The sequence below is a fragment of the Dendrobates tinctorius genome, unplaced genomic scaffold (genome assembly GCF_039654945.1).
Source record: "Dendrobates tinctorius isolate UK_male_01 unplaced genomic scaffold, ASM3965494v1 ptg000070l, whole genome shotgun sequence".
Lineage (NCBI taxonomy): Eukaryota > Metazoa > Chordata > Amphibia > Anura > Dendrobatidae > Dendrobates > Dendrobates tinctorius.
Window position 1 is genome coordinate 68,540,931 of NW_027361738.1, and position 22,457 is coordinate 68,563,387.

Below are 22,457 nucleotides of genomic sequence, written 5' to 3' on the forward strand. Positions count from 1 at the left end.
TGGATATACAGAATAGACAAAGAAAACTGCTACTGTGTATTGTATTGACAGCTGATTAGTTTATTTTTTGCATTGGTGAAAGACACAATAATATAAAAAGTTGTAAATGAAACATTCGTTCTTTGCAATGATTGATTAACCCCTTAGTGACAGAGCCAGTTTGCAGCTTAATGACCAGGCCAATTTTTACAATTCTGACCCTTTATGAGGTTATAACTCTGGAACGCTTTAATGGATCCTGCTGATTCTAAGATTGTTTTTTCATGACATATTGTACTTCATGTTAGTGGTAAAATTTCTTCGATAAGTCTTTTATTTATTTATGAAAAAAATGGAAATATGGCGAAAATTTAGAAAATTTTGCAATTTTAAAACTTTAAATTTTTATGCCCTTAAATCAGAGAGATGTATCACCCAAATTTCTTAATAAATAACATTTCCCACATGTCTACTTTACATCAGCACAATTTTGGAAGCAAAATTTTTTTTTGTTAGGAAGTTATAAGGGTTAAAAGTTGACCATCGATTTCTCATTTTTACAACAAAATTTACAAAACCATTTTTTTAGGGACCACATCATATTTAAAGTCATTTTGAGGGGTGTACATGACAGAAAATACCCCAAAGTGGCACCATTCTAAACACTAGACCCCTCAAGGTGCTCAAAACCACATTCAAGAAGTTTATTAACCCTTTAAGTGCTTCACAGGAACTAAAGCAATGTGGAAGGAAAAAATTAACATTCAACTTTTTTTTGCAAAAAATTTACTTCAGAACCAATTTTTTTTATTTTCGCAAGTGTTAAAAGAGAAAATCAACCACAAAATTTGTTGTACAATTTCTCCTGAATACGCCGATACCCCATATGTGGGAGTAAACCACTTTTTCAGCACACGGCAGAGCTCGCAAGGGATGGAGCGCCGTTTGACTTTTTCAACGCAGAATTGGCTGGAATTGAGATCGGATGCCATGTTGCGTTCCGAGAGCCCTTAATGTGCCTAAGCAGGGGAAAACTCCAACAAGTGACCCCATTTTGGAAACTAGACCCATTAAGGAACTTATCTAGATGTGTGGTGAGCACTTTGAACCTTCAAGTGCTTCACAGAAGTTTATAACGTAGAGCCGTGAAAATAAGAAATCTATTTTTTTCCACAAAAATGATCTTTTCGCCCCAAAATTTTTATTTTTACAAGGGTAACAGGAGAAATCATACCCGCACAGTTGTTGTGCGATTTGTCCTGAATATGCTGATACCCCATATGTGGGGGGAACCACTGTCTGGGCGCATGGGAGAGCTTGGAAGGGAAGGAGTGCCATTTTGGAATGCAGACTTTGATGGAATGGTCTGCGGGCATCATGTTGCATTTGCAGAGCCCCTGATGGGCCTAAACAGTGGAAACCCCCCATAAGTGGCCCCATTTTGGAAATTAGACCCCCTAAGTAACTTATCTAGATATGTGGTGAGCACTTTGAACCCCCAAGCACTTCACAAAAGTTTATAAACGCAGAGCCGTGAAAATAAAGTCTTTTTTACTTCCACAAAAGTGATTTTTTAGACCCCCAAAGTTGGTAAATAGTGGAAACCCCTCAATTCTTGCTCCAACCCTAACCCCAACACACCCCTAACCCTAATCCCAACCCTAACCCTAATCCCAACCCTAATCCCTAATCCTAATTCTAACCCTAATCCTAGTTCGCCCTAACCCTAATTCTAACCCTAGCCGTGACCCAAGCCCTAACCCTAGCCCTAACCCTAGCCCAACCCTAACCCTAGCCCAACCCTAACCCTAGCCCTAATCCTACCCCAACCCTAACCCTAACCTTAGCCCTAACCCTAGCCCAACCCTAACCCTAATGGAAAACTGAAAAAAAAAATATTTTCTTTATTTCTTTATATTTGCCTATATAAGGGGGTGATAAACGGGGGGGGTTATGTACTATTTTTTTTATTTTGATCACTATGATTGTTTATCATAGTGATCAAAATAATGAATGGAATCTGCCAGCCGGAGTCGGCAGATTCCCGGCGGGCGCACTGCGCATGCGCCCACCATTTTCAAGATGGCGGCGCCCATCGGAGGACGCCAGCGGGACGTGGGACCACCGGGAGGGGACGGAGGGCCACGGAGAGGTACCGGGGGGGATCGGGGACCCTATTTCTCTCTCCTCTGATGTGCGATCACATCAGAGGAGAGAGAAATTAAATGTAAAATCGCGGCTTTTTTTTTGCGGTCGCCGTTATAAGGTTAATAACGACGATCGCAAAAGCGGGGTCGGTAAAAACCGACCGATTCATGTTCTCTGGGGTCTCGGCTACCCCTGGCAGCTGAGACCCCAGAGAAAATCCGACACTGGGCGGCGCTATTCACTTAAATCACAGCGCCGTGAATTAACGGCGCTGTGGTTTTAGTGCCCTTAACTACCGCTGTTAAAAGGTGTATCGGCGGTCGTTAAGGGGTTAAAGATCTGAGGAATTGGTCTCTTCACATAAATATGGTGTTGCAATATAATTTTGTATATATATTTTTTATGAGAAACAAGTCTTAATTATAACAATATTGTTGAGGAATCTCATATTGTCATTTTTCTGAGTTCTTATTATGATTATGCTGGAGATTTGATGAACCAAAACTGTATGCAATAAATTGCTCAGCTATTCTTTAACTCCTACAAGGCTATGTGTGCATGTTTTTTTATATTCGCTTGCAGAAATTTCTGCAAGGTGTCACACTGCAGCACTGCAGGTAAATGCAAACTCCACTAGAGTCAGCAGAATGGAGAGAGGGATGAAATCCTGTTCAGAGCAGACCAGCACAACTGCAGCGAGGCTACCACCAGGTGGCAGCAGAATAGTCAGACAAGCCGGGTCTATACCAGAGAGTAGCGTAGTACCAAGGGGAATCCCAAACACAGAGTCAGAGGAGCACGAAAAGGTCAGTACCGGTCCGTAGCAGAAGTACCAGAAGGAAGACACAGAGTCAGGTCAGAGCCAAAGCAGAGTTGAGTACCAATCCAAACACACAGTGACACACAGTCAGGGCAGGTAAGAGAGGAATGAACAGACACGGGCTAAGACAGCTAAATGCAACAGGACAAATCAGGGTTTTACCAGAGCCAGCTACACACGCCATAGGCAGGAAAAATAACTGGCACTGCCTGCAAGATGCAGTGCAGAGAAATAGCAGCCCCGACACGGCGCGAGGCAGAGAAAGTTAACCCTTGACATGACCAGACAGGGAAAGGAGAGACATGACCCAAAACCTGGTCTGGATCATGACACAAGGTTTCTGCATCTCTTGGCAGAAAAAAACAGTGGAAAATCCATGTGTTTTTGATGTTGTACTTTAATGCAGTTTTTCATGCATTTTTGTAAATCCATAGAGCAAAATTATTATTATTATTATTAATTATTATAGCGCCATACATAATAAAAACAAGTACAGTAATCTTAAACAATACAAGTCACGAATGGTACAATAGAAGAGGAATAAATAAAGATAAATTGTAATGTAATCTCCTTGTTCAGCCTCTACATACCATGTTCAAATGTATAATGTTTACACACACAAAACAAATATAAGTATGTATATATATATATATATAATACCAAGCCCGAGGTTTAGTAAGGAACAGGTGTCAGCCAGATTACCTCATTAATTAATCGGTACATAAGGAGTTAAATAAAGACACACACACACAGGGGCGTCCATAGAAATCATAGGGCCCCATAGCAAAAGTCTGAATGGTCCCCCCCCAAAAAAAAAAAAATTCACCGCTGGGCCCAGCTCACCGTCATGCATCTCCACACAGCCTCAGCTTCTCACGCTCCACCTCCAACAGCCGATAGCCGCCCTCACATGTGCAACTACTTCCGGCCGGGCCCAGCATACACTGCTCTCTCTGGCTGGAAAGCTACATCAGCCAGGAGGCACGGTGTCCTTATGCAAATCCAGCCAGAGAGTTCAGCAGTGAGCAGTGCAGGACTAGAAAGGAGGAGTTAGGAGGAGCCAGGTACAGAGTGACGCGCCCATTTAATTAAAGGCACACGGCACAGCACAGCACAGGGGTGGACAATGACAGCTTGGGGCCCCTGTGCAAGAACTGTGTCTGGGCCCCCTCTGTTCATCAGGCCCCATACACCAGTCAGGGCAGTAATGCACTGATGGCGGCCCTGATGCTATTTAATAGCGAATTAACTCTATGTCTGCAGGTAGTTAGCAGTTACCGAGGTGACAGATTCCCTTTAAAGTGTTATCATCATCATAAATGGTTAACCTTGCAAAATGCAGATAGGACAGAATACTGAAGGATTTTTAACTCCATTGTTCATTGCTCTCATTGCCTACATTACAGACCACTGTCTATCAGCGGTGGCTGGTCTCTTAGGGAAGGATTACAGTGCTTACAACTTTTATCCAATGGAGCTGGCAGCACTGCTCTGAAGATCACTGGATCCATCTTGAGTGCACAATTTGGGCTAGCGGCATTACGACACAATAGGAGTGCCCTGACCCCTCAGCAAGCAGGGAAGCAGGAGTTGAGGAGTTGAACATTAGTGCCACAAACTAGGTTCCCCAACACAATTGTTAAAAAAAATGAAGTGGCTCAAATTTCTCCTATCCTCTCAAGGTCTCCTTTCTAAGGCCTATTTCACACTTCCGTTTTTTGACGTTAGTCAAAATCCGCCAATTTTAGAAAAAAACGGATCCACCAAAAAAGGGGCGGATCCTTTTTTTTTCCCCCATAGACTTACATTAGTGGCGGATCTTGGCTGACGTTCGTCCGTCCCACCCGTTTTTTGACGGATCCACCAAGATTTCAGCGTCTCCTGGGCGGATGGGACGGACACTGCAACGTTTTTTTTATTTGACGGTCCGTTATTTTGCTGTGCGCATGCCCGGAAGCTTCACGCCGGGAAGCATTTTAACTATGAAATGCCGTTCCGGGGAGTGGCGAAAATTTTCTCTCTCTCTCTCTCTTCCCCAGGCTGCGGTTCCTTTAAAATGCAGACTTCGGCGGATCCGTCAAAACAACGCTCCGTTGGCACCCGTTAGTATCTCAACGGACACGGATCCATTCTCCTCCTTTTTCTCGGATTGCAACTGACAGAAAAAAATGTAAGAGTGAAACAGGCCTAAGCAAGAAAATCTCTGCCTGAACCTCCTGTGTTGAGGAAACAAAGTGACAACTTCTCCGAATTACATCAGGCGGACACAAGACAGCTAAATTACATTTACATTTGTAGGTAACCTGTACACTGCACATTTGCGGTGCTGTATGCATAGGTCATTTGTAGCTAAATTCCAAATTCAAACATTTTGGAGTCATCTAAACGAAAACAGTCTCCTCAGTGTTAACCTGGTATAGAATATATGATGAGGTGTCTGTCGTGCTTTTTTTTTTTTACAAAAAGCAATATCACAATAAAGGAGTATTCCCATTTTAGACATTCATGACATATCCTTCGTATCTTCGTATTTTTTTCTCCTCTTCTCCTCATCTAAGAGATTCAGATCACACTATCCTCACACTCTGATCAGAGATTGATCAGTGTCATCTGCATAATCGTCCCGATTCTCTCGGAAGAGAGAATCTACAGTCGTCTGCCTCTGCCCTTAGGCTGGTTTCAAGCCTACATAAAACACGGATCAGGAACACAAGACAATTAGCAGCCCACCCATTACAGTACCTTTAGTATTACATGACACTCATTGAGCTTATTGGAATCCTTCTAAGAGCTCGTGCACACAAGTGATATTTTCTAAGGAGTGATATCCGTGATTTTTATAGATAGCACTTGTACCTTTCATATTCTATAGGGCTGTGCACATGTCCAATATTTTCCTCATACCGAGTGTAAAAAATTGGAGACGTACAATTTTGATTCAAGTGTTGGATTAAATTCGACAATGCAAGTGTATGGGTCCGTGAAAAAAAATCCAAGTGCAGTTCGATTTTCATGGACTGACAGGAGAAGTGAAGAAAGGTGAAGAAACTTTTTCTCTTCAAATCTGAGAAAAATTGATACTGTTCAGACTCTGATCAGTGTAAGGCTGGGGTCCCACTTTCGAGAGTGATGAGAGAAACTCGTGCCAGTCTCTCGCATCAATACCTGGCACTGCCACCGGCGATTCGAACCAGAGCGTTCAGCTGCATGGAAATACATGCAGCCGCACACTCCGGTACCGAGTGCTGGCGGCAGTGCCGGGTATTGATGCGAGAGACTTGCGCGAGTTTCTCGCATCACACTCACAAATGTGACCCTGGCCTAATTGGTCTGTTCTTTGCATGTGCAGTGAACCCTGAGAACGGATTCACACAGGCGTATTTCATGGTTCATATACAGACTGCAATGCCCTACTCGAAGTTACAGCCTCGTATGTGTCTATGAGGCTGTAATTTTGGCTCAAGAGACCTGCTATCAGTTCGAGCATTGCAGTCTTTATACGGACCATGAAATATGCCCATGCAAACCTGGCTTAATAGAACAAGGTTCTGAAGAGTCCTTCACCATTCTCATTGAGGCTATGTGCACACGTTGCCGATTTTTAGTGTTTTTGCCACGTTTTTCACCGTGAAAACGCTAAAAATCTGCAACCCATTGTATTCAATGGCATTCCGCACATGCTGTGCTAATGCCGCGTATTTTTCCGCGGCAGAATCGCATTGCGGAAAAATACGCAGCGTGCTCATTGTTTTTGCGGAATCTCGGGGATTACGCACACATAGTGTGAAGGGTTAATACTAAAATCAGAGCTTAAGTTTCACTTCTCCATTTCTCTGTAGGTTTCGTTTCTTAATTTTTGTTGTAAGATCAATTTTTATAATTGGCATGGGCTGTCATGAAACCAGACTGTTCTCATCAGGTACAAAGATAAGGGAGGCAGGGGTGTAAAACTCTGAAGAATATGCCATTATACTACTTTCTATTTGGATACGGACATATATGTAGTTTCTGGTTTTCTTGCAGTTATGCTGTTCAGACTGACCGTTGGTGTGGTTTTCCTGTGCTTGTTGCTGCAAAGAGGATCTGAGGTTTGTCCCCGTGGTGGGGTGATTCATGGGTGGAATCATATAGAGGTGTAGTCCCGTTGGGGGCCCAGTGCTCGAACCGTACCTCATAAGGGACGGACACCCCGGATTGACCAGTGATTGTGACTCTCTTTATAGTCAAAATATCCTGAAATTCCCGATCATTATTAGTAATTGGGTGTGGTGAGTGATCGAAGACTGGGTAGGATATGTAACTCAGGTATATATAGATAGATATATATATAACCAGAGGTGTCCGGAGGGATAGTCTGAGACGCCCTCCTCCTTTCACTGAGTACCGCGAATTTTGGGCTTCCCAGAGGGGGTTGACCCTGTGGAACAAACGGAGACGGCTGCTCCAGTATTGTGCACAATTTGTCAGGATATTTAGCTCTAAAGGAGAGAATTATGTTTCTGTGGAAGAAAAAGAAAAGTTTGGAATTGTGTGAAGGATCAGATACTGTTAGTCTTATGATTCAAAGACGAGGAAAGAAATGTGTCAGGAATGCAGGAAAAATATTTTCGATTCTGGGATTTCCTAAGGGCGGGAGGCTACAGCCTACGCAATGGGACGAAGGAGTTAAAAGGTTGACTGATGATGGATTACTTAAAGGCGCTGAGGAATTCCGTGGCTTGGCACATGAATTGTATAATGAAGGTTATGTGGACATTGAACAGCAAGTGAATTCTGATTGTTTCTGTTACTGTTATTTTGAAGAAGGAAAAATTGTCTATTATTATGGCAAAGACGGGATGTTTTGTGGTTCAAGAAAGTGACAGTGGTGTGAGAATGTGATTGATTAAAGAAGGAACTAAGATCCAGACAATGTGTCAGGCAGTTGAATAGTTAAAAGTGATGATTTGAAACAAGAAGTTTCCCTGCTAGATGATAAGGTCCCTCCCCAGGAAATCCCTTAACCCTAAAAAATCGATGTATCCTGGACTACCGAAACTCAGTATGCCCCCACCCTATGATCCTGCTGGGTGGATCTGTGCTGTATGTAGAGTTACTAATCCTCAGTGGAGAGAGGTCTGTTATAATTTGTTATAATTGTGGCACAAGAAGACCGAGAGTTGCAGCCCCCACCTTTGCTGACGGCACCTATTATCATCCGCCGCCAGCCTTATTCCCCGTTATTGCTAGTGGTTAAGTATCCTCCCCTTCCATTTACCAGCTCCAGAGGAAAAAAAAAGTTTTCAGAAGACTTTAACCCGCTCTGTTCAGCAGAGAGAGAGAGAAAAAAAAGAGCAAACAGCAGCCTCTAGCCCCCACCGCAGCTGCGAGCACACAGTGTGCCCTTCAGCCCACATAGCAAACTCTCGCCCCCCTTCCTCAGACTTCAGCTACTGGGAACCCTGCTCCTCAGCCCCTCCCTGCTAATTCTTGTTACTGCTCAGTTCGTGATCTCTCCCACATGTCCAGTAAATTTACTAGGGGCAGATTTATTATCACAGTTCCGCTCCGGAATACAATTCCAAGATGATGGTCAGATGTTTTTTTTTGTTATATAATCCCTATGTAGATGAAGTGAGGGAATCTGTATTTTGCATGCCCTTCCCACAGTTATGATGGCCCTGATAGGCTCAGATCCACCCCCAATATTGCCTGAGGATCAATGACTCACCCCATACCTCTCAGAGATACTATCTAAACTCTGGTCAAAAGGGCCAAATGATATAGGGAAAATGCCTGTAGAACCAGTAAAAGTGTTTCTCAAACCTGGTGCCCCTTTTCCCAAAGTTCATCAATATCCTTTGAAACATGATCAGGAGTGGGGCCTTCAGGAACAAATACAAACGTTACTTGATAACGGTGCTCTGGTACCCTGTGTTTCTCTATGTAATACGCCCTTGTTTCCCGTTAAGAAAAAGACCCCACCTGGCCAGCCCCCTGTGTACCGGCTGGTGCAAGATCTACGGGCAGTTAATGCAGCTACTGTTCTGGAAACTCCAGTGGTACCTAATACACATACTCTTTTGTCCCAAATACCCCAGGATGCTGCTTGGTTTACAGTTATTGATCTTACCAATGCCTTCTTTAGCATTCCGTTACACCCAGACTGCCAGTTTCTATTTGCATTCACTTATCAGGGACGACAGTTAATATGGACGGTTATGCAACAAGGGGCCCAAAACAGTCCCAACCAGTTTGCAAAAAATATGAGCAGGTGTCTTTTGCCACTTCTGCCACTGTTAGCCTCCTTAAGTATCTGGCAGCACTGAACTGTCGGGTTTCGGCCTCGGGACTTCAGTTCTGCCTTGGTCAAGTGATTCTTGGGTCACTGTCTCCTTCAGGGTGCCAGACACCTCGCAGAAGAAAGAAGAATAGCTGTCAGCTCCCTTCCTTTCCCAAAAGATGAAACTGAACTCCAGCATTTTCTTGGACTATGCACCTATTTTTGTCAGTGGATACCGGATGCATCCCGCATAATGCAACCCCTTTACAACGCCTTGAAAGACGTATAATGAACTATAAGGAAAGATGGCAGTGATGAGGATTACCTCCAACATGATTGTTCCCAACTTCTGATAGAAGAAACAGCTACTCCATCAAATGTCAGTGAGAATCCGCTCCCAAATCCCGATCTGGTGTTATACACGGATGGTTCAAGATATGCTGATGAGTTTGGTAGATTCCACACCGGATACGCTGTTACCACAGAGGACACTGTAGTGCACGCAGCTGCACTCCCACACTCACAGTCAGCACAAGAAGCAGAACTCCAGGCTCTGTCTACTACATGTACTTTGGCCAAGAACAGACGGGCTAATATATACACGGACTCACAGTATGCATTTGGTATTGCTCACGATTTTGGGGCTCTATGGGTCAATCGAGGGTTTATTACTACTGCCGGAACCCCAGTGAAAAATACGGAAGCTGTTAAAACCCTCATGGACTCGATCAAATTACCTGCTCAGGTGGCTATTATCAAAGATAAGGCGCACGGTCCTAGGAACAGCCCACAGACTGTTGGCAACATATTTGCAGATATGCATGCAAAAGCCGCCGCTCTCTTACCCGTTGAACCATCCATACCAACTATGGTGACCACACGCTCTCAGCGTAAACAGGTACAAGAAGCATTGACCCTACAAGAACCTGAGGATCTACAACAGACTGAAGTTTTCTGTCGGACCCTGCGAGACCGCTTAATGATGATGCAGAGAATGTCTCCAAAGGAAGAGGTGAAGCAATGGAAGACTGATGGGGCACGAATGGATAATGGTCTCCGGAAAAAGGACCAACTCGTATGTCTCCCTAAGCGGATGTACCCTGCTATTGCCATATGGGCACATGGACCTATATATCGAGGAAAAAATCAGGCCCTCGCACTGGTGCAAAAATTCTACTGGGCCCCGGTTCTCCAGTTGGCCGGAAGCATTCCCTGTTACCAACATGACTGCGAAGACAACAGCGAAGAAACTGGTGATGGAAGTTATATGCAGATATGGGGTTCTAGAAGTAGTTGAAAGTGATCAAGGCCTGGCCTTTTCTTCTCATGTGTACCAAGAAGTTCTGACAATGCTTGCATCCACTGTAGCCCTCCATACTCCGTACCACCCACCATCCAGTGGGAAAGTTGAGAGGTTGAATGGCACACTGAAGGGACAATTGACCAAAATGATGCAGGAGACTACGGCTCCATGGCCAGAGCTCCTACCCATTGTACTATACCATATTCGTACTACCCCTATTGCAAAATATGGCCTGTCCCCATATGAGATATTGTTTGGTACTAGGCCCCCAGTTGCAAATTTCCAGCCCCAGCAGTTATCAGAAGAAACTGACCGTGCTGTTCAATGTGTTATTCAGCTTAGTAAAAATCTTGCTAACACCTATGCTCTAGTTTCTTCTTCTTTTCCAGATTCAGCAGAAACCGACACTTGTCATAACCTGAAGCCTGGTGATTTGGTAGTCGTGAAGAGGCATGTCAGGAAGCACGGACTAGAACCCTTGTATGACGGTCCCTATCAAGTCCTCCTCATCACCCAAGAAGCCAATATCAAATGAAGGGGACATAATGTTTTGGTTTTTCCATATTATTATTGGTAGAAGTTAAAAGTTAAAGTTAGAAGATATTCAAAGACTCAGAGATCAATACGATAAAGACAATGATTGCAATAAGGACAGTTGGTGGTCAGACACTTTCTCTTTTCTCAATCCAGCCAATTGGTTTAAGGGAATTGGGGGGCTGGATAGCTGGGATCTTACAGAGCTTGTTGCATATTGCTGCCTGTATCCTTGTTGTATATGTGATACTAAAACTTGTTCTTTGGTGTATTTCTGTATGTATTAGGAAATTCTGCACTAAGACAGCTAATGATGATACCAAAGGTGTTGTTGCCCCTGCTCTTCTCTGCACCGATCTCAAAAGGCTACTTGATGAAGATGTTGAAGCCAAGCACATGCCTACCCACAAAAGATCCCTACCACCGTCATCAAAAATTGTTATTCGTGAACTGCAGTATACAGGGGGGACGGGTGCGCCGCGACAGCCATGACTGGTAACACGGCATCAGTCATGTGAAGACCAGTACCCCTCGAGCTTATGGCTTGGGATAGCACCTCTGATGCTGCATATGTGTTGAAAAAATTTATCTAGGGGGAATGTGAAGGGTTAATACTAAAATCAGAGCTTAAGTTTCACTTCTCCATTTCTCTGTAGGTTTCGTTTCTTAATTTTTGTTGTTGTAAGATCAATTTTTATAATTGGCATGGGCTGTCATGAAACCAGACTGGTCTCATCAGGTACAAAGATAAGGGAGGCGGGGGTGTAAAACTCTGAAGAATATGCCATTATACTACTTTCTATTTGGATACGGACATATATGTAGTTTCCGGTTTTCTTGCAATATTATTGGCTTATAAAGTGAAATGATTTTATTGGTAGATGAGAACTTTGCATAATTAAGCAAAATGTTATAAAAGAAGTGACTAAAATAAAGGGGCTTAGTGATCTGCCTCGATCCTCCCGTACAGAGACCCCAGTCTCCGTGTGGTCATTTGAGTTGCTAGCAACACTGTGGAATAATTTGGAAATCACTGGATCAACCGTGAAGGGTTAATTTAGCCCTCCCTAAATAGCTACCTCGACAATAGGAATGCAATGTTCCGCTTACTTTCCGCATGTGGCTATGGCCACCATGCGCAAAGTAGGCGGAAAATATGCAGATGGTACCCAGGGTCTGGAGGAGAGGAGACTCTCCTCCTGGCCCTAGGTACCATATCCCTGTTAAAAAAAGAATTAAAGTAAAAAATCGTGATATTCTCACCTTCCAGCGTCCCCCGCAGCGTTCCCAGGCCTCAGCAATGCTCCCGGCAGCTCCCGTTCCCAGTGATGCCTTGCGACAATGACCTGTGATGACATAGCGGTCTCGCGAGATGCTACGTGATCTGGGGTCATTGTCGCAAGGCATCGCTGGGAACGGGAGTTGCTGGGAGCATTGCGGGGATCGGGAAGGCTGCGGGGGACAGCAGAAGGTGAGAATATCCCGATTTTTTATTTTTTTAATTATTTTTAACATATCTCTTTACTATTGATGCTGCATAGGCGGCCTCAATAGTAAAAAGATGGACACACTTGTCAAACACTAGGTTTGACGAGTGTGACCAACCTGTTAATCAGTTTTCCAAGCGATGCTACAGATCGCTTGGAAAACGCTAGAATTCTGCAAGCTAATTATGCTTGCAAAATGCTGCATGTGGATTTCCCGCAAATTTCCTGCAGCAGGGAATTGCGGAATTGCCGTGGAAATTCTGCTTGTTTTCACATAGCCTTAAGGGCCCGTTACACATAGCGATATCGCTAGCAATATCGCTGTAACGTCACTGGTTTTGTGACGTAGCAGCGATATTGCTAGCGATATCGCTATATGTGATACTTACCTCCGACCGGCTCCCCCGCTGTCTGTCGCTGATCGCGCGAGAATGTCCTGGATCATTTCTCGTCGGGCACTTCCTGCTGGGCTTCCTGTGGCGCCGACGAGCGACGCGTGGACGCGGGCGGGAGGACGTCAGGATCGCCGCGTGTGACAGGTAAGTAGCGACCCCCGACCGCTGCTATGTCGCTGGTGAGATCTACCTGTGTGGCAGCTCACTAGCGACCATTTAGCGATGCACCAGCGATCCATATCGTTGTCGGGATCGCTGGTGCATTGTTTAGTGTAACGGTACCCTTAGACTGCTTTTAAGTTGAAGCCAACTCAGCAATCAGCTGATCACTACAGACTTCTCTCACCCCCACAATCAGTTTCGAAAATTAGGGAAACTTGCATCTAACCACTTATTAGTCTTATATGGCATTAATTCCCCGTTTACACGTTCAGTAGTAGGTCAGTACAGTGGTGTAACTAGAATCCCATGGGCTCCAATGCAAAATTGGGACCTGGTCTCCCATCACCGGCCCCTTCTCCCACACCGCATGTTGTTCAGATCTGTGGGCTCTTGTAGTGTTCTAAATCCTATAAGGACATACAAGTTGCCCCCATTATTAAGTAATGCTCCCCATCTTGGGCTCCTTCATGGGCACATCCTAGTATATATGTCTCTCATCCTGGTCCCATCATGGTATATTTATATGTCCTCCATGCTGGTATATATATTTCCCATCCTGGCCCCTTCCTGGTATATATGACCTCTACCCTGGTATATACACTCACTGGCCACTTTATTAGGTACACCTGTCCAACTGTGTGTTAAGACTTAATTTCTAATCAGCCAATCACATGGCGGCAACTCAGTGCATTTAGGCATGTAGACATGGTCAAGACAATCTCCTGCAGTTCAAACCGAGCATCAGTATGGGGAAGAAAGGTGATTTGAGTGCCTTTGAACGTGGCATGATTGTTGGTGCCAGAAGGGCTGGTCTGAGAATTTCAGAAACTGCTGATCTACTGGGATTTTCACGCACAACCATCTCTAGGGTTTACAGAGAATGGTCCGAAAAAGAAAAAAAATCCAGTGAGCGGCAGTTCTGTGGCCGGAAATGCCATGTTGATGCCAGAGGTCAGAGGAGAATGGGCAGACTGGTTCGAGCTGATAGAAAGGCAACAGTGACTCAAATTGCCACCCGTTACAACCAAGGTAGGCAGAAGAGCATCTCTGAACGCACAGTGCGTCGAACTTTGAGGCAGATGGGCTACAGCAGCAGAAGACCACACTGGGTACCACTCCTCTCAGCTAAGAACAGGAAACTGAGGCTACAATTTGCACAAGCTCATCGAAATTGGACAGTAGAAGATTGGAAAAACGTTGCCTGGTCTGATGAGTCTCGATTTCTGCTGCGACATTCGGATGGTAGGGTCAGAATTTGGCGTAAACAACATGAAAGCATGGATCCATCCTGCCTTGTATCAACGGTTCAGGCTGGTGGTGGTGGTGTCATGGTGTGGGGAATTTTTTCTGGGCACTCTTTGGGCCCCTTGGTACCAATTGAGCATCGTTGCAACGCCACAGCCTACCTGAGTATTGTTGCTGACCATGTCCATCCCTTTATGACCACAATGTACCCAACATCTGATGGCTACTTTCAGCAGGATAATGCGCCATGTCATAAAGCTCGAATCATCTCAGATTGGTTTCTTGAACATGACAATGAGTTTACTGTACTCAAATGGCCTCCTCAGTCACCAGATCTCAATCCAATAGAGCATCTTTGGGATGTGGTGGAACGGGAGATTCGCATCAGGGATGTGCAGCTGACAAATCTGTGCCAACTGTGTGATGCCATCATGTCAATATGGTCCAAAATCTCTGAGGAATGCTTCCAGCACCTTGTTGAATCTCTGCCACGAAGAATTGAGGCAGTTCTGAAGGCAAAAGGGGGTCCAACCCCTTACTAGCATGGTGTACCTAATAAAGTGGCCAGTGAGTGTATGTTCCCCATTCTGGTACATATGTCCTCCATTCTGGTATATATGTTCCCCATTCTGGTATATATGACCTGAATCCTTGTATATATGTTGCCCATCCTGGGCCTTATCCTGTTATACATGTTCCCCATTATGGTATATATGTTCCCTATCCTTATGTATATGTTCCCCATCCTGGCATATATATTCGTCCCTCATCCTGACATAATTGTCTCTTATCCTGGGCCTCATCCTGCTATATATGTTCCCCACCCTGATATATATGTCCCTTATCTTGGGTCCCATCCTGGTATAAATGTTTACCATCTTGGTATATATGCCCCTTTTTCTGGACCACATCCTGGTATATATGTCCCTCATCCTGGTATATATGCCCCTTCTTCTGGGTCACATCCTGTTATATATATCCCCCATTCTGGTATATGTCCCCTATTCTGCCGCTGTTCTATAATGCACAGAAAAAAAATGACTATACTCACCTTCCCTCGCTCCACCACCGTGCGGTGTCCTCTTCTGAAGCCTGCAATTGACTTCAGTGTACAAGTGACAGGGGTGCAAGACGACACTGCCATGCACCCCCAGTCAAGTGTACGCCGATGTCAGCTGCTGGCCTCTGATTGGCCACCAGTGTGTGTTGCAGAGTAGGGACCAGGCAAGTCTCTGCACCACAATACACTTCAGCTTAATGTACCTCCGAGGACGCACAGAGGTACTGCGGGACCCGCGAGAAGTTTATGATAAAAAATTAGTATTTTTATAATATAATAATAATATAATAACTTCGTTTTTTTTAGTGCAGTGACACTAAAAAACTGCTGAACTTGCATTATGAAGCCTCATATTACTGTACTCACATTTCTCAGCTTGTAACCTGCTTGACAAGTAATAGGAAAGAAGAAAAAAACAAAAGCCTAAAATCCTTAAAATTAGCACGATTCACATAAAATAAAATAATAAATGAGTAATAAACTATACCAAAACTGAAGCACATTCTTCAAAAAGCAGCAGCTGAACCATAAAAAGGAGGGGAAAAATGATTTCATTGAATTAATAAAAAAGGGGGAAAAAAATCACGCAAGTAGACGAGTAAATAAAAAACATCTAAAAAAACAAGCAAGTAGGAAAAAAAAGAATAGATAAAAAAAATATATAAATAAAAATGATAAAAAATCTAAAAGAAATCAATCTCAAACAAGCAAGTAGATGAATAGATAAAAACAGAACAGATAAAAAAATATATAAACAGAATAGATTAAAAAAATTAAAGAAATACCAGGCAGAATCTAAAAGAAATCTCAAACAAGCAAGATGAATGAATAAAAAATAAACAGAAAATATAATAGATGCTAATCTGAAAGTAGCATTTATCTGCGCAGCCTTCTGAAGATAGAGCAGAGAAAGCAGCAGTAGTGTGGACAGCCACACAGCTCCTCAGCAGCCTCCAGCTTCTCAGCAGCCTCCAGCTTCTTTATGCTGCAGACAGGGCTGTGCTGGCAGAGGACGGAGGAGGAAGCCGTCACATAGCAGGAGACACAGCCGAGCAGTAGGCAGCAGCTTGTCTCTGTGGCGCAATCGGTTAGCGCGTTCGGCTGTTAACCGAAAGGTTGGTGGCTCGAGCCCACCCAGGGACGCAGCTCTTTTTCTATTTTATTTCTCAACCACTGATACATTTTATCTTATTGATGCTTTTTCCTTCTGCCTGTACATCTACTTGATGGGTATACAGATCATGTTAATGCTGTATTTCTTAATATGTTACATAATTGGTTTCATATTTTTATCATTTATGTCTATTATTGCAGACATGGATAATATTAATACTGCATTTATTATCCATTCTACAGGACCTTCTTTTCATGTATATTATAATATATCTTTCCAGGTAGATTTTTTTGTTTATTTTTGTTAATTATTGTAAAAAAATATTAATGATAATATTAACAATATTTCAGTAAGCCATCCACCACTATTCTCTTTTGCATATGATAATCATACAGGTCAGATCATGTTTTTTCCCTCAATAGGTCCCCATAAACATTTTTATTATCAATGATAAAGGTGAGATGATGTATTTTTTGACAAAACATCAGATTGCACTTGGACCAATATTAGGCTTTGCACGTGTCCGATTTTTTACTCAGACAGTGCTGATCCAGGGCAAAAAATCACTGCATGCCCGAATTTGATCCGATATTTACGCTAAACATGCAGGTCAATGAGTCAGTGGAAAACATCGGACTGTTCCCGGATGATGTCTTGGTGTGGTCCAATTTCCAAGGACTGATAGAATCGGATCACACCATGATCATACTCTGATCAGAGTGTAATTTCCATAATCGGCCCTATTCTCTCAGATGAGAAAATATACGTTCATATGACCCTAACCTAAAGCTGCAATATTATTTATTTTAATGTATCTGTTTATGATTTACATTAAGCCACATTTCCAAATTTCTACTTTTTATTATTGTAGCTATTCATAATTTATTTTCATCATTTGGAGAGATGCATTTTGAGATAATGCTATTTTTAATTATGTTGTATTATCTTTATTTTTAACATTGTAAAAATGAAAATATGAATAGTATTAGTATTAATATTAATAATATTCAAATACCTTATTCCCTACCATTAGCACATTCTCTTTTTTGCACATGACAATCATACAGACCAGATCATAATCTGACCCTCAATGGTAACCCATAATAGAAGTTAGCTGAACCTGCCAGCCCGTCCTAATATCTGATGGGTATACGGGCCTCCTGATTCATCCCTGACAAATGATGTCAGGGGAGGGAAGGATCGGGCATTCGGAATTTCAAAGAATAAACACTCTTGTTTCCAGGGGTGTTTGGCAGTGGCTTTTTCCTTTTTCCCTGTTGAAAATACATGAACGCTTGGCCGAGCAGAGTGCTATTTATGGGGGAGTCAAAAGAGATTGTTGTATGCCAAACAAATGTTCGTCCAACAGCTATCTAATTTGTATGGCCAGCTCAGCTTGAAGCACCACTCCAGCGTTCTTTTTTTATTACAGTGCTGGAGTGGTGCTTCTAATCTGAGGTCTCTTCCCGTAATCCTATACTTACCCACTGCAGTCTTTTCCTTCTATCGCCGCCAGTGCTAAAGTCAATCTTTAGCAGTTTGTGACTTGCAGGATCATTCCGGTTCCTGGAGCGAGCCGGAGATCCCTTTTCAATGCAAGTCTATGAGAGCCTTGTTTTGCCTCTTATAGACTTGCACTGAGAGTTTGAGACCATTACTTCTAACTTCCGGCTAATCAGAAGTTGCCGTCACAAGATGGCGCCGTGGGACCGGAGTGGCACTGATAAAAGGTCAAGACGATGGCAGGTAAGTATAAGAATAGGGGCAGGGACCTTAGATTTGAAGTACACTCCAGTGCTGAAACAAACCCTTGCTGGAGTGATGCTTTAAAGGGAGGGAGCGTGACAGAAGGGTCATGCTGCCCAAACCACAGGCAACAGATCAGAAAGTGGCTGTGTAACTGCAACCATGTATGGTTTATGCTGGCTGTCAGCCAAATGAACACTCGATAGACAGTTATGGACACCTTTAGACATTGTTCTGTTTTCTATCCAAAATGGTATTTTACCACATGCATTTTTAAATAGTATACCAATTGAGAAGACTGTCAGAACTTAAGAGAAATCGGAGGCACATTAATATGTCGTTTGGTCAATTTAAAGGGAACCTCTCATCCGATTCATGCTTCCCAAATTATGGGAAGCGTGAATTAGAACCTGGCTGCACAGTTATTGGCAAGTGTATTTTTTTCTGAAATGCTCACGGCTGGCTCTTCCCAGTACTGCTCCATGTGACAGACAGGTCACGCTCTATGTAAAAACAAGGGAGAGACTTGTCAATATCTTGCAGCAGGGCAGGGCGTAGCTGGCCTAAGGCAGCACCAGACAAATTTTGTCTGTGGCTATGGTCCTCCGGCACAGAAAATTTTAGAGACAAAGATATCTTGCCGAAGTCATGCAGCCAGGCTGCAATTCTTGTTGCCCGAAGTTCGGGCAGCATGACTCAGATGACAGGTTCTCTTTAAGGTGATCTTGTCATGTTCTTTTTAGCATGTAAACTGTCCTCAGTGCATTGTTAGTAATGCAATGTGCATCACTAACACGTTTTTCCACTAAAAACGGCGGTCTAATCATGTGCAATAAGCCCCTTATATAGTTACATTGTACCTGCTCGTTTAGTCATAGGGGTGTGCTTCTTTCTATTCAGTCACGGGCCAACGTAACTCAAATCCGCTTTGAAAAATCCCGCACTTGGGCAGTGTATTGTGGGAACCGCACATGTGCCGTTACAAGCGGTTCCTCGTTCTTGCGACGTGACGAGCGGCTCCGGCTGCACACAGTCAGTGAAGTTCGGTATTACAGCTTCAGTGCGCACACGCGGGGAGCTGCTTGTCATGCCGCATGTGCGGCTCCCTGATCGACTCTGCGCAAATGAGGTGTATCGTTTAGACGCATTTGCACAGTGTCGAACAGGGAGCTGCAGATGCGTAGGATTTTTCAAAGCGGGTTTGAGTGACTTTGGCACAACCCCGGAAACATCATTCAAATTGCGTGGGTGGCAACAACTGTTACTGAATGAAATGAAGCCCACCCCTATGACTAAATGAGCAGGTACTATATAACTATATAAAATGCTTTTTGCACATGATTGCAGCATTGTTTTTAATGAAAAAACCGTGTTAATGATACACATTGCATCACTAACAACGCACTGGGATCAGTTTACATGTTAAAACTTACATGAGAGATTTCCTTTAACAATTGTTCTGTTATCACATAAAATAAGCACAGCATTCTATTTTATTTCAGTTACTGTGTAGCATTATTTTGAAAATCATATGATACATTTTCATTTACGATACAGAATTCCTATTTTTTTCCCTCTTTAACGAGGACACAAAATATATTTTTTTTAATTTAAAAAGCGTATATACAGTATATTATTGGCTAAAATTCACCCTACACAGTGCAGATGTAACGCTATGCCGGCATCCCTGTGTGGTCTCTCTCCCTCCTTCCAGCAGGGATGCCGACATACACACAGTTCCGACAGCATCCTCGTTCCCTGCTGTGCTTCCTCCTGCTCAGTGCACGCCGCACAGGTCTCCCTGTGGCGCGCCTAGTGCGTGCACTCCCCAGTTTTTAAGGGGCAGCAGGCACACTTTAGAAATACCCCCACCCAGTTGCTGGGAGGCATTAGGTATTCAGGGCACACTTCCCAGTAGGGAGATGCCTAAGCAATGTTTTCATTTTAGTGGTATTATGAGCAACTTGTGAGTTGCCAGATCCCTGTATCCTGTACTGTGTTAGTCTGAACATTTTCCTTTATCCCATATTGTGTAACCATGAATCTTGAAACTGCTTTGGCAGTACCTGTGCCTTGAAGCTGCACCCGCAGCACCTGAACCCTGACATTGCTCTCTGCGGAACCTGTGCCTCACACCACTCCATGTGGTACCTGTGCCTGAAACCACACCCATGCTACGTGGACCCTGACACCGCTTCCTGCAATATCTGAGCCTGACACTTCTCCCTGTGGTATCTGTTCCTGAAGCTGCACCCATGGTACTTAAACCTTGACACCGATCTTTGCGGTACCTGTGTCTAACAATGCTCCCTGCGGTATCTGTGCCTGAAGCCTCACCACAGCATGTGAATCCTGGCACCGTTTCCTGTGGTACTTGAGCCTGACACCGCTTCCTGCAGTACCTGTGTTGGAATATGTTTGGTGCAACAACTCCATTTGTCATGCCCGTCATGTCTGTTATGCTGTATGACTCCTGGAGCAGTGTGCACGCGCACCTCACTGTCATGTCTGTTATGCTGCATGACCCTTGGAGCAGTATGCACGCGCACCTCACTGTTATGCCTGTTGGGTCTGTTGTGCTGCCTGAGCCCTGGAGCAACGTGCACCTCATCTCATGGCTGCCTGCCATTGCTGGTGCGCACTCAAGCTTTACCTCATGGCTATACGCCATTGCTTGTGCGCACATGTGCTTCATCTCATGGCTGTGCGCCAGCGCAAGTGTGCACGCGTACCTCACCATGGCTGCATGCCGTTGCTGTGCACATGTGTGCTTTACCTCATGGCTGAATGCCATTGCTGTGTGTACACCCATCTCTGCTCTGCCTGTTGCAGTCCTCTCTATGGTCCTGGAGGACCGAATCCAGCAATCCTCTCTATGGTCCTGGAGGACCCGACCATGTGGTTCTCTCTATGGTCCAGGAGGACCTGTTCCAGCATTCCTCTCTATGGTTCTGGAGGACCCGACCATGTGGTCCTCTCTATGGTCCAGGAGGACCTGACCCAGCAATCCTCTCTATAGTCCTGGAGGACCCGACCATGTGATCCTCTCTATGGTCCAAGAGGACCTGACCCAGCAATCCTCTCTATAGTCCTGGAGGACCCAACCATGTGATCCTCTCTATGGTCCAGGAGGACCTGACCCAGCAATCCTCTCTATAGACTTGGAGGACCCGATCATGTGATCCACTCTATGGTCCAGGAGGACCTGACTCAGCGATCTGCTCTATGGTTCTGGAGGACCTGACCTGGAAGTTCCCCTCATGGTCCTGATGCGGAAGTCCAGGTGCTAATGCCCTATATCAGACCGCCCCTTTCTATGGTCGGGGCATACGTATCGTGTTGCTTCCCTGCTAGGCTGTTTGGTCTGCTCGGTTGCTCCCTGTATTCTGTGCCCCTGCACTCTGCCCTGTTGTGCTTCTTCGCACACGCTCTTGTCGTGTACTTCGTCTGGTGTCCTGTTTTCATCTGGTGTCTTGCACCTTGTCTCATGTCCTGTGCCTTGCCTTGTGTGCTTTCTCTGTACTCTGTCTTATTGTGCTCCTTTAGCACAAGCTCTGCTCCTTTTCTACACTCTGTCCTATCGTGCTCTCTTGCACAAGCATTTTCTTTACTATGCCTCGCTGTGCTGTCTGTACGCATCTTGGCCATGTACTCTGGAGCTCTATCTTTTCATTCTGACCTTCTGTGCTCCTTTAGCACAAGTTTTGTCTTGTACTCTGTGCTTTGCCATATACCCGGCTCTGTGCTCTGGCATACACTCCATTTTTCCCTTGTACCTGACTCTGTGCTTCAGCATACGTTCCGCTACCTGTCTGTACATTGCTCTATGTCTCTTACACGGCTCTTGGCTCCAGCATATGCTCCGCTTCTCTTTCTTGTACCCGGCTCTATGCTTCAGCCTACATTCCGCTCCTTGTTTTGTAATTTGCCTTGCCTTGTTTCCCTGCGTGCCCTTTGCACGTGCCTGGCCTTCCCTCACCCTCCTGTATGTGCCTCAGTGGTGCCCGCCTTTGCCGTGCCCACCTGCTTGTGCCTCAGCCATGCTCGCCGGCCAGTGACTTAGCTGTGTACGCCTGTTGTGCCTCAGCCGTGCTCGCCTCAGTCTTGCCCGCCTGTCTGAGCCTCAGCCCGACCAGGTAGCCAGTGCCCCAGCCGTGCTCTGTGCTTCCTTGCACTCACGCTGTTCCTGCACTGTGCATTGC